Source organism: Mus caroli, chromosome 5 (assembly GCF_900094665.2).
Source record: "Mus caroli chromosome 5, CAROLI_EIJ_v1.1, whole genome shotgun sequence".
NCBI classification, from domain to species: Eukaryota; Metazoa; Chordata; class Mammalia; order Rodentia; family Muridae; genus Mus; species Mus caroli.
In genome coordinates, this window is record NC_034574.1 from 97310175 (window position 1) to 97324382 (window position 14208).

General features: G+C 39.5%; 1 pseudogene across 2 annotated transcripts in view; it reads left to right on the forward strand.

Annotated features, from left to right (window-relative positions):
• The window catches only part of LOC110294739, a 34827-nt pseudogene continuing 20619 nt past the window's right edge, over positions 1-14208 (forward strand). The window contains exons 1-2 of one of the 2 annotated variants that reach the window (XR_002377970.1): positions 1-220; positions 8742-14037. The product of XR_002377970.1 is annotated as a THO complex subunit 2 pseudogene, transcript variant X1 (transcript). The other variant, XR_003836709.1, reaches the window with a different exon arrangement.

A 14208-nucleotide genomic window follows, 5' to 3' on the forward strand; every position in this document is an offset into this window, starting at 1 on the left:
AGTGACGTCAGCCGAACGCCGAGGAGATCCCGACTGGTTTCCCACCGCTCTGTGGAGTTGGCGGTGTATCGTTGGTGTCCCTATCGAGCTGGGTCAGGAGGGCGCGGAGCGGTGAAGCCCTTCCCGAGCCACGGCGTAGAGGCGGTTCGCGGCGGCTGGGGCGGGGAAGCGCGAGCCGGCGCGGTCGCGGCGGGCGGCGCGGGCGGAGCGCGAGCGAGCGGTGAGTCGGCATGGCGGCCCCCAGGCGAGCGGGCAGGCTGCGGCCTCTGTCCAGCTCGGCGGACCGGGCTGTGCTAACCCACGCAGGGGAAAGCCGCAGACCCCCGAGTCTTTCCGGGGCGTTCTCGAAGCGAACAGACCTTAAATGAGCTCTGGTGTCACCGGGCGCTTCCTCAGCCCCGGCGTTTGGTGGCTCCCGTGAGCGTCTCTGGGCACACAGAACGCCTACCTGGCCGGCAGGCAGTAAGTAGGTGGTTTCTGGACCGCGCGCGAGCTCCGGAGTTAAACTGTGTGCCAGGTGCAGTAAACTCAGGAACTGGAGCGAAAGGAGTGAAGAGTTGACAGCACTACCGGGAATGACTTCAGTATTCCTCACCCGGTTCTAATAAGTAGTTTTCTGCAATATTCTGAAGCTGTGGAAATGCTGGATACGGGGAAGGTGGTTACGATTAAATTAAGAGAAAGGACGGGGTGCCAGGATTTTAGGAGTGTGTTTTGCCGTCCCTAGGTTTGCCTGCTGCATTTGCCCTCAGAAATTTACCGCCCGTAGGAGATTTTCAGGATCATATTTACAACCAAAATCAGAATATTATCAGCTGTGTTAAATTGACACTGGGCATTATTGTTAACTCTTCCCCCAGTTCACGAAACTCAGCCAAGGTGCTTGGACAAGAACGTTGATTGTTTATAGAGTACTGAAAACACTGCAGTATACTTTATATAAACGTGAAGGCATGTATTCATGATATGACCAAATATTTGGCAGAAGTTATTCTTTTGGATGCTTTGCAGAAGACGTCTTAATCTTAAACACTCATATAAATACTCTCTCGCTTCATTTCAAGCCAAAATGGGGATGCTAGCTTCTTTATACTTAACAGTTATTTTGATACCAGCAAGCTTTGTAGTTCCAAAAGATGGTGTAAGTAGCATGGGTCGCCTAAGGCCATTGGAAACCGTGTTCACATTACAGTTCATAACAGTAGGTTATGAAGTTGCAACAAAAATAATGTTATGGTTGGGTCACCACAACATGAGGAACTAACTGTATCAAAGTGTTGCAGCATTAGGAAGGTTGAGAACTGCTGACATAGAGGTAAAAGAAAACACAAAAGAAATGAAAAGAAAGCACATCACCAAATAGAGAGCAGGATAGTCAGCCAAATGAAACATTCTGGTATTATGAAAATAAACCATGTAGGCCAAGTTTAATTCCCACCACTGCTGGTATGGAGAGGCATACATGTGTGTGTGTATCAAATGCCTATATATTATGTAGGCTGAGTTTCATTCCTACCACTGTCGGTGTAGAGAGACATGCATGCGTGTGTATCAAATGTCTGTATGTAGTATAGGGGTTCCCACCCTCCTCCTTTCACTTAGAATAGGTCTAAACCAATAAACCAGACCACAGCAAGGAATCATGGATAGTTACTGTTTCTAGAACCCTGTGTTGAATAGAATACCTAATTTGATACTGTAAAGTGTATTCATTAAGAAACTTCTGGACCTTTCTTGGAGAGTGAAATTATTAGAAAGGTACCAGGGACAGGTACAAGGTGACTGTTTTATACAGTCCATCTAATTGCCCTTAAGTTTGTTTGTTGGTTTTTTTCAAATTTTTTAAAATTCACTTTATATCTTTATGGTTGTCTTTTCCCCATCTCCCCCTCTCACAGTTCCTCCACCTCATTCCTTCTTCTCTTAAGTGGAGGCCCTCCCAACCCTGACACATTAAGTCTCTGCAGGGTTAGGTACTGCTTTTCCTACTGAGGCCAAACAAGACAGCCAAGTTAGGGGAACAAATTCCACAGACAAGTAACAGCTTTTGGGATAGCCCCTGTTCTAGTTGTTCAGGACCCAACATGAAGACTGAGCTGCACATTTGCCCGGGGCTGGAGGGTTTGGGGGGAGTGTTGAGGGGCTCATCCATGTATGGTTTTTGGTTGGTGGTTCAGTCTGAGAGGTCCCTAGCGTCCAGGTTAGTTAACTGTGAGTCTTCCTATGGAGTTCCTATACCCTTCGGGGCCCTCAGTCCTTCCCCCAACTCTTCCATAAGACTCCCGGAGCTTCATCCAGGTGGAGCCTCTCAGAGGACAGCCATGCTAGGCTCCTGTTATGTGCGTCCTTTTGGGTCTGGGTTACCTTGCTCAGAATGATGTCTTCAAGGTTCATTCTTTTGCCTACAAAAGAATGTCTTTGTTTTTAATAGCTGAATAGCATTCCATTGTTTAGATAGATGTAGCACATTTTCTTTATCCATTCTTCAGTTGAGGGCCATCTAGGTTGTTTCCAGTTTCTGGCTATTAAAAATAAAGTTGCTATGAACATAATTGAGCAAGTGTCCCTGTGGTATAGTGGGGCATCTTTTGGGTATATGCCCAGAAGTGGTATAGCTGGGTCTTGAAGTAGATGGACAGGGCTGTGTTTAAGAAAGGTTAGTAATAGAGTTTGAGACTCTTTACCAGTTAGGTTCGTTCAGCATGTACTCTGAAATTTGGGGTTTTCAGCTCAGTGCTGACCCATGCATAAACACTGCCTAGTTTGTCCATCCTAAGCCTCCTGTTAACTGAGAAGGCATAGGTATACAGGCAGATTTTGAGATCTTTGTTCATGCCTAGCCAGAGTCTTCTGCGATGCTTAACTCAGGCAATGACTGAAAGTCTTTCAGGTCTGTTTACTTTGAGAATGGAGTTAACATAGCAATTTTACTTTGCTCTGACAGCTTTGGTGTTTCCTTCATGTTCCAACATTTTGGATGTTAGTTTGCTTTCCTGAGAACACTATTAAAGAACCATAGCATAGTTAAATTTTTATTGCCTCGCATTGCCAGAATTAACCTGTTTTTGTTACTGGCCTGATCTGTTTCTACTTTGGAGGAATAATGATTAATAAAGTCAGTGTTATGCAAATAATTTTATGATCCCCACAGCATTGGGAAGTTGAGAACCACTGCTGTAGGGGATGGATATCTCAAGCTGGGTCACTGTTACTTTGCTAGGCATTGTACTATTGAATGAAGGAAAAATAGATAACAAACCAAGTGCCAGACAGATTTAGGTTGTAGATTCAATTTGAACCACAAAACAATTATTTTTAGTAATAGTAACTTATAGAAAGAAGTGCGAGAACAGTTAATTTGTAATTTGTAACAGTTAATTTTTAGTTGAAAGGTTCATTTAAACATAGTTGTTAACTTTGCTTGTTTGGTTTTTGTTTTAATCTAATTGTCAGTGTTTTAGAGAAGGAATGAAACTAGATGAGAGCACTTACAATAGTCACAGTTAGAATAGCCATGTCCTGGAAAACAGCATGAAAACCATTGTTCCTTATCACTTCTTAAAAATGTTATTAAGATCAGGTCTGTTTTAAGAAACTGGTTTTAAGTATAGATAATCAAATTCTGGTTGTATACATTATTTCATCAAAATTTTTTCTCTTTAGAAAAACTTAAGTATGTATCTAATTATAGCCAACTAAATTATACATATATTTCCTTCTATAAGCTTTGTTGTGGAGGCTGAAGAAGTGGCTCAGCTGTTAAGAGCACTGGCTGCTCTGTTCTTTTAGAAGTCCTGAGTAATATTTAACAACCACGTGGCTTACTGGCTTATGGTCATCAATATTGGGATCTTCTGATGTGTGGGTGTACATGCAGACAAAGAATATATATATATACACATATATGTGTGTGTATATATATATGTATATATATTTAAACAAACATTTAAGAATTCATTTTGTGTAATCTTGTGTTACATTCTTATTTTTCATCATTTTCCTTATCAAACAGTATATTTTCTTTATAACCATTTATTTTTCTTTCTTCCTTAGTTCTTTCTTTAAATTTACATTTTGAAGTATTGCTTACACATTTAGTGAATTTGGACAAAATTATATTTTAACACCAAAATAATTCACTTTACATCTTTTTCTAGATTTCTGATTAAAATGTAGCCACTTTCTCTTTATAGTCTTTGCCATTAAATTTAATGTCATTTAGAATTTTTAACTGTCACTTCTTAGTAAGGACCCATGAAAAGAGCTATTTAAAATTTATTCTCATACCAACAGTTTATAAAAGCTCATTAATGTAGACATGTATCTTCCTTTCATAAAAATTAAGGAGCCAAGATTACTTGAATATGTATTTAGCCATTGATACTTAGTATTTCAATTTAAAGCTGACTCAAATATTTTACCTCTATTACTTTATTTTTTTCAGATGAAGCAGTTCTTTTAGCACAGTGGTTTTTAATGTCCCACTCCCACCCTCTCTTTCTCCTTGTTCTCAAACATTTTGACTTTTACATTCCAGTTAGGTCTACTTGAAACAGAAAACTCCAGCTGACCTTAAATAACAAAAGAGTCAGCAGAAGAAAAAGAAAAGCTGTTTATGTGATTACCCTACAAATTGTAGTTTAAGTAATGTCTTAGAGGTGTTCATGGTCAAGCAGAACACTAAATTAGATGATGGAAACAGAAAATAATTTACTAGAAAAAGAGTAACTAACATAACAACAAGTCGAATGATTTAAAAACTTGCAGGAGAAATCCTTTCAAAAAAGGATGCCTTTGGGAACTGCCAGCAAAGCTATACATGCTGGGGGCACCAAAGCCATGAGCAGTTTACCTAAGAACCCTTCCTTTCCTTTTCATTTGCTTAGTCAGCGTGCAAACTCCTCAGCATCTCTGGCTGTTCAAAAGGCCTCTGCATCTGCATGCGTGTAAGGTAAACCTTGTCTTTTCTTATCAGTCTGTGTCTACTGTAAGCTTCCAGGTTCCCACCCACTGGACCTAAGTCTTATTTAATTAACCTGTTTATTCTAGTCCATGCTCTACCTCCCCATTACCTCTCTCTCAGTCCCTGAACCTTGGTGTCATGCTCTCTCATCTGATTCTTCCCACAGAGCCTCTCTTTGCCGGAAGTCCCGCCTTTCCTCTCCTGCCTCAGCTGTTCGTCATCAGCTCTTTATTAAATCCATAAAAACAACAATACCAGAGACCCGAACAGTGCTCAGCAGCTCTCTGCTGGTACAAAAATCAACATTTGAATAAAACAAAGACAACTTTTACACAGTGCACAAAAAACTTACCCCAATAAATGAAAACCACAGTAAGTGTGGCTTTCTCATTTATAAAGGTATGTTGAATAAGCTCTAAGATATAGTCCTGCAAAGATTGAAAAATAGAGCGAGAGAGTTATGTAGAAAGCATTTCATCATCCTAGTAAGGCTAGAAATTAGCAGGTAGAAAGTCCTTTGGAGACTGAAGTAGTGGAGACAAGAAGTTTGCGGTCACTGGGTAGGACACAAATTTAGCACTGGTATTCCACAATATTACATACTCCCATTGAACGTGAGAGTCATGTTGTGGAAGTGGAAAGGAGAATTAAAACAACATCTACTCTGTAACTTTTTTTTTTTTTTACACTTAAAGCTAATCTAGGCTTTTTAGGTTACCAGAGGCCAAATCAGTGTCAGCCGTCGGGACTCAGTTAAAGAATTATACCTGGAGCTGCTTTCAATCAGAGTCCAGTTGTAGGTAAAATCAAGTTCCATTTGATGTTAGCACTAAAGTCCCTATGACCTATGATGATTGTCCACTAGCCCAGATGCCCCAGCTTCTCCAGGCTTCCAGCATTTTTTCCTAAGTGATCCCTCTCAACTTCAAAACAAGTTGAATCCTTCTGAAAAAAATGGGATTTCTTTTCTAGTTTTTGCCTTTAAAGGAGTGTATGTGATTAAATCAGGCCTACGTCTATAATCTCACCTTTGTAGAGCTAACGATTTAGAGTTTTAGTTGCCACCATAAAGTCTTTCTGGTTAGTCTACTAGTGTTTGATGGAATAACTAGAGGATGTTCTTGGAGAAGAATCGTAGTATATTTGAAAAGCTGGGCTGCTTACCACTAGAGATAGCAAGTTTTGTACCAGCCAGGGCAATACATAGAGACTCCTTGAAAATAGCAAAGCACAAGGACTATAGAGATAAACACTGAATGAGCTATAGGTGCCTTTTAGCAGTGCATGCCCAAAGTTCAAAGCCTTGCATTCATAAATGTGTGCTTGCAAATACTCACAAGAAACTGAATTTAGAAAAAATATCCATGAAGAGCCAGCTTGTTTTTTCCTTTGTTATCACTGATCAATGGAGTGACTGTTTCCATTTTTGTTGTGGCCTCCAGGATACAACTTTATTCAGTGTAGAATGCCTTTAAGTCCATCCATACCATTCCCATATGCTCCCTCAAGCAACTTTCCATATAATCCACTCATTAGAGTGGAGCTCACTTCAGGTGCTTCATGGATATATAATTATCAGAAGTATATAAGATGTCCATTTTAAATGATCATAAAAGTTTTAAAGATGCCTTTTTCATTTTTAACTAGTTATTGGAACTTGGTCTACTAATAAATATTTAATCTGTTCACATTCCATGACTTGTAATCACTAATCTGTTGTTATTGTTTTCCATTTTCCTTTTCTTACAGTACTTCTTTGATTTTTCAATTCATGTGATTGACATTTACAAAATATAATTTTATAACTTAATCTATTATTAAATATTCATACATATATTTTTCAAAGTCTGTGCTATGCTAGCTATTTTGAAGTGATTGTGTTTGTGTTTGAAAGCTGCTTCAATTAGTTTAAGTGCTGCTTGTTTTAATGACCTGTGTTTTAGTGTACATTGTTTTGGATTTTGTTGTGGAGACGTGGAAATTCAAGTGTTAAAACAAGAATTAAATAAAGAATAATGTCATCTGTGATACATGTGTCTGTTACCTGACATTTAGTAGTATTCCTTTTGGTTTTCATTTAAAGTTATTCCACACTCTTACTTTGTCCTTCACAGTGCATTTAATTTCGAGTACATGGGATTTTTTCAGTGCATTTAATTTCGAGTACATGGGATCTCTGATTGTACAGCAGAGGATGCTGCAGCCATGCAGAGCTACCTCTTCCCTCAGAAAGCCATGAAAGGTCCAACAGATCCTGAGAATTTCAGCAACAGAAGCAGTCTAAAACATGAAAGGAAAAGGAAACATTTTAAGATGACTGCTTAAAATGCATATATTTGTGTATTCACACATGTCTACTATATTTAGAAGTAAAAAGTATTTTAAAAATAGTTTTTAGCAAACTCACAGGAAACCCTATTACGATTAGTAATAGTTCATCCATTATAGTTTCACATTAATTGAAGTAATCTTATTCATTGTCAGGTCTTACTCTTTAACTCTTCACTCTTCTGTTGACTCTGTCAGGGGTTCTCAACCTTCCTAATCCTACAACCCTTTAACACAGTTTCTAATGTTGTGATGATCCCAACCATGAAATTATTTCATTACTTCTTCATAACTGTAGTTTTGCTGCTGTTATGAATTGTAATGTAAATATCTGATATATTAGGCTATCTGATATGCAACCTCCAAAGGTGAGGTCATGACCCACAGCTTGAGAACTGCTGCTCTAGATCCACACAAAGCTTCTGCAGAGGGTATAGTATCTGTCTATTGATCCATGAGAGATGGATGGGCAAGATACCCGGGACTACTATGAGCTCTTCTAGAGGGACAAATGAACTAACTTTAAGTAACATTTATGGTTTCTATCTTGCAAGTGGAAATAGTGACTCCTGGATAAATTCTAATTAAGTTTATCTCTATCTCAGGAAATTCTATCAAGTAGATAGTTGTTCTGTTTTCTAGAAGAGGAAATTAAAACTCACTTAGGTTCATATAAGCAGTAGGTACATGGCCATATGTCAAACTTGTATCTTCATGTTATCTTCCTGCCTCCTTGGTTCATTCAGTATGAACTGAGAGTGTTTGTGACTTGGTTAGAGATTCCCACACAGGATTTGAATGGCAGGAGGTAAGTGGATATTTGTCATTCAGCCTCCTCCAGAAAGGAAACAGATAATGATCCAGTGTAGTAACAAAAGTGATGTGGTATACTAATAGGCATAGAGGCATTTGGGGAAGTTAACACTTCAGGCTTGAAGGGGACCAGAGAAGAATGGAATGGTGAAGCTACAGGGAAAAAGAAGATTTTCCAGTAGCCATGGCCACAGAAATCAGAGGATCTCAGGTGGTAGTTAGGGAGGAGTCATTCTTTCTCGGAGAAAGAACAGAACCAAGAAGAATGGAGAATTCACCTGGGGAACTGAGACACATCCCTTAATGTTTGTAGGAAGAATAAGGAGATCACAGGTTCAGGATGAGGAGATAGATGTCAAGGCTAATGTGGAATTCTAAAGACAGCCACAGGGTCTACTGAATAGCCTGTCGGAGTCAGCTGTTTCACATAAGATGATATGAAGACTATAGGATTTGTTTGTAAGCCAAAGAGATAGTAAGAACTAGAAATATGGTGGGGAAAGAAGGTAAGAATATGAGAAGATCTGGGTTGATACATGCCCCTTACCAAAAGCAGCTCCTGGTTGAGGTATTTGGCTTAGAGAACTTATGAGCTCGCTGGCTTCTGGAATCTTATTTGGTTCTCTCTTTATTGCAGTGACCTACAGCACTGAGCATCTGAAACTCCCTGCTTCCAGATCCTGAACCAGAAAAACAATACTAAAACCCTTTCTTCAGAACATCCTGGTGTTTGCTCTGAGCCGGTCTTTCCTTGAACCTCCTGGAAGCAAGAGTGTTAGTGCATAAGTGCAGACTGCACATCAAGTCTCTGCTACTAGGGAAGAGAAGATGGCGATGACCTCGACAACTGTAGTGGTTCCTGCAGAGTGGATCAAGACCTGGGAAAAATCTGGGAGAGGCGAGTTTTTGCGGTTGTGCCGGATTCTCAGTGAAAGTAAAAGCCGAGACACTTTTGCTTGGAGAGATTTCCAACAGGCACTCTATGAATTGTCATACCATGTCATTAAAGGAACTTTAAAGCCTGAACAGGCCTCAAATGTTCTTAATGACATCAGTGAATTTCGAGAAGATATTCCATTTATTCTTGCTGATATATTCTGCATATTAGATATTGAGACGAATTGTCTAGAAGAAAAAAGCAAAAGAGATCATTTTACACAACTGATATTAGCATGTTTATATTTAGTCTCAGACACAGTTCTAAAGGAACGCTTGGATCCAGAAACATTGGAGTCGTTAGGCCTTATCAAACAATCGCAGCAGTTCAATCAAAAATCAGTTAAGATCAAAACGAAACTCTTCTATAAACAGCAGAAGTTCAATTTGCTAAGAGAAGAAAATGAAGGTTATGCCAAGCTGATTGTTGAATTAGGACAAGATTTATCTGGAAATATCACTAGTGATTTAATCTTAGAAATTCTCAAATCTTTAATAGGGTGCTTTAATCTAGATCCCAATAGAGTTTTGGATATCATTTTAGAAGTGTTTGAATGCAGGCCAGAACACCATGATTTCTTTATATCTTTATTAGAAGCTTATATGAGTATGTGTGAACCACACACACTGTGTCATATTCTTGGGTTCAAATTCAAGTTTTACCAGGAGCCAAATGGTGAGACCCCATCCTCCTTGTATAGAGCTGCAGCAGTGCTCCTGCAGTTTAACCTTATCGATTTGGATGATCTCTATGTGCACCTTCTTCCAGCTGATAGCTGCATTGTGAGTGAATACAAACGAGAAATTGTGGAAGCTAAGCAAATTGTTAAAAAACTTACAATGGTTGTATTGCCTTCCGAAAAAAGTGATGAACGAGAGAAAGAAAAGAAAAAAGATGATAAGGTAGAGAAGGCACCTGACAACCAAAAACTTGGTTTGTTGGAAGCCTTGTTAATTATTGGTGATTGGAAACATGCGCAAAGTATTATGGACCATATGCCTCCATATTATGCAACATCACATAAAGTAATAGCCCTTGCTATTTGCAATCTTATACACATAACTATTGAGCCTATTTACCGAAGAGTTGGTGTCCCTAAAGGTGCCAAAGGCTCACCTGTCAATGCTTTACAAAACAAGAAGGCACCAAAGCAAGCAGAGAGCTTTGAAGACTTAAGGAGAGATGTATTCAGTATGTTCTATTACCTTGGTCCTCACCTTTCTCATGATCCCATCTTATTTGCAAAGGTTGTGCGCATAGGCAAGTCATTTATGAAGGAATTTCAGTCTGATGGGAAACAAGAAAATAAAGAGAAAATGGAAGCTATTTTTAGTTGTTTGCTTAGCGTTACTGACCAGGTACTGCTTCCTTCTCTTTCTTTAATGGATTGCAATGCGTGCATGTCTGAGGAACTATGGGGAATGTTTAAAACATTTCCTTATCAACATAGATATCGCTTATATGGACAGTGGAAGAATGAGACTTACAACAGCCATCCACTTTTAGTGAAAGTTAAAGCTCATACAATAGACCGAGCCAAATACATCATGAAGCGCCTAACCAAGGAAAATGTGAAGCCTTCAGGAAGACAGATTGGGAAATTGAGCCACAGTAATCCAACCATTTTGTTTGATTATATCTTGTCACAAATACAGAAGTATGATAATTTAATAACCCCTGTGGTAGACTCATTGAAATATCTCACTGCGTTGAATTACGATGTTTTAGCCTATTGTATCATTGAAGCACTAGCTAATCCAGAAAAAGAAAGGATGAAACATGATGACACAACCATCTCCAACTGGCTTCAGAGTCTGGCTAGTTTCTGTGGTGCAGTTTTTCGTAAATACCCAATTGATCTTGCTGGTCTTCTTCAGTATGTAGCCAATCAGTTAAAGGCAGGCAAAAGTTTTGACCTACTTATATTGAAAGAAGTAGTACAAAAAATGGCAGGAATAGAAGTTACAGAGGAAATGACAATGGAGCAGCTTGAGGCTATGACAGGTGGGGAACAACTGAAAGCTGAAGGTGGATATTTTGGCCAGATTAGAAACACTAAAAAATCCTCTCAGAGATTAAAGGATGCACTACTGGACCATGATCTTGCCCTTCCTCTTTGTTTGCTCATAGCACAGCAAAGGAATGGGGTGATATTTCAGGAAGGTGGAGAGAAACATTTGAAACTTGTCGGAAAGCTATATGACCAGTGTCATGATACCTTGGTACAGTTTGGTGGGTTTTTAGCATCAAATCTAAGCACAGATGATTACATAAAGAGAGTTCCTTCAATTGATGTGCTTTGTAATGAATTTCATACACCCCACGATGCAGCATTTTTTCTGTCTCGGCCAATGTATGCACACCATATTTCATCAAAGTATGATGAACTTAAGAAATCAGAAAAGGGTAGTAAGCAGCAACATAAAGTTCATAAGTACATTATGTCATGTGAGATGGTGATGGCTCCTGTCCATGAAGCAGTGGTCTCGTTACATATCTCCAAAGTCTGGGACGATATCAGCCCTCAGTTCTATACCACATTCTGGTCTCTGACCATGTATGACCTTGCAGTGCCACATACCAGCTATGAACGGGAAGTCAATAAACTGAAGATCCAAATGAAAGCAGTTGATGACAATCAAGAAATGCCTCTAAATAAAAAGAAAAAGGAGAAAGAGCGCTGCACTGCCTTGCAGGACAAGCTTCTTGAAGAGGAAAAGAAACAGATGGAGCATGTACAGCGAGTTCTACACAGGCTGAAATTAGAAAAGGACAACTGGCTCTTAGCAAAATCTACTAAAAATGAGACCATCACAAAATTTCTCCAGTTGTGTATATTTCCTCGATGTATTTTTTCAGCAATTGATTCTGTTTACTGTGCTCATTTTGTTGAGTTAGTCCATCAACAAAAGACTCCAAATTTTTCCACACTTCTTTGCTATGACCGAGTTTTTTCAGACATAATTTACATGGTTGCTAGCTTTACTGAAAATGAAGCTAGTCGATATGGGAGATTTCTTTGCTGCATGTTAGAGACTGTGACTAGGTGGCACAGCGACAGATCTACCTATGAGAAGGAATGTGGAAACTATCCAGGATTCCTTACTATATTACGAGCAACTGGATTTGATGGTGGAAATAAAGCCGATCAGCTAGATTATGAGAATTTTCGACATGTTGTACATAAATGGCATTACAAACTAACCAAGGCATCGGTACATTGCCTGGAAACAGGTGAATATACACATATCAGGAATATCTTGATTGTACTAACAAAAATACTACCATGGTACCCCAAGGTTTTAAATCTGGGTCAGGCTTTGGAAAGAAGAGTGCATAAAATCTGCCAAGAAGAAAAAGAAAAGAAACCAGATCTATATGCATTAGCAATGGTCTACTCTGGGCAGCTGAAAAGTAGAAAGTCATACATGATACCTGAAAATGAATTTCATCACAAAGACCCTCCTCCAAGAAATACTGCTACCAATCTACAACCAAGTGGGCCTTGTAGTGGGCTGCCTTCATCCATAGGAAGTATGTGTAAATTAGATGAGAGCAGTGCTGAGGAGGCCGACAGATCACGAGAAAGAGCTCAGTGTGCTGTGAAAGCTGCTAATAAAGCTTCCAGTGTCATACCAAAAGGGAATTTAAGCAATGGAAACAGTGGCTCTAACACCAAAGCTGTTAAGGAAAATGACAAAGAAAAGGGCAAAGAAAAAGAAAAAAAAGAAAAGACCCCAGCTGTTACTCCAGAGGCCAGGGTACTTGGTAAAGACAGTAAAGAAAAACCCAAGGAAGAACAACCAAATAAAGATGAAAAAATAAGAGAAGCCAAAGAAAGAATGCCTAAATCTGATAAAGACAAGGAAAAATTAAAGAAGGAAGAAAAAGCTAAAGATGAGAAATTCAGGATCATTGTCGCCAATGTAGAATCAAAATCCACTCAAGAAAGGGAAAAAGAGAAAGAGCCCTCAAGAGAAAGAGATTTAGCAAAGGAAATGAAGTCAAAAGAGAATGTTAAAGGAGGGGAAAAAGCACCAGTTTCTGGCTCCTTGAAATCACCTATTTCCCGAACAGATATCACAGAACCTGAAAGAGAAAAACGTCGCAAAGTTGATTCCCATCCTTCTCCATCACACTCTTCCACAATAAAGGACAGTCTTGTCAAACTTAAGGAATCTTCAGCAAAACTCTATATCAACCATATTCCACCACTACTGTGCAAGAGTAAAGAGAGAGAAGCAGACAAGAAAGATTTGGACAAGTCAAGGGAAAGATCCAGAGAAAGAGAGAAAAAAGAGGAAAAGGACAGGAAAGAACGGAAAAGAGATTATTCAAACAATGACCGAGAGGCACCCCTGGACTTAATCAAGAGGCGGAAAGATGAAAATGGAATATTGGGGGTTTCAAAACACAAAAGTGAAAGTCCCTGTGAGTCTCTTTATCCAAATGAGAAAGACAAGGAAAAAATGAAGTCAAAATCCTCAGGCAAAGAAAAAGGTGATTCATTTAAACCTGAAAAGATAGATAAAATATCCAGTGGGAAAAAGGAGTCCGGACATGATAAGGAAAAGATAGAGAAGAAAGAGAAATGGGACAGTTCTGGAGATAAGGAAGAGAAGAAACATCATAAGACCTCAGACAAGCACAGATAATGAAGACTCAGCCAAAAGTGTGGGCAGGCCTCTGAGCTGAAGGTCTCCCCTGCTGAGGATGCCAGAGCTCTTGGTGTCACACTCTAAACAGTATCTCTCTTAATTGAGAGCCTCTGCTGCTGTCCATCTTATGAAAATCCTTTAAGTCAGAAGATGAATATACATCACTATCCTCTCGAGACATTGCAAAGTCACTGGCTTTCAGAACATTATTTTCACGTCTGGGCAGTTCCTTGCAGCAAGATCTCTGTGCGTACAATTTTTTCTTGAAATAATACCACCTAGAAACAGCATCTATGAAATTTCCACCAGCTGAGTCTCAGATCACCCTTCTTAGAAAGGTGAGTTAATCTTTTCTGGGCTGAGCACCTTGCTGTAGAAAAGGCTGCATTTGAGCCGGGCAGTGGTGGTGCACGCCTTTAACCCCAGCACTTGGGAGGCAGAGGCAGGTGGATTTCTGAGTTTGAGACCAACCTGGCTACAGAGTGAGTTCCATGACAGTCAGGGCTACA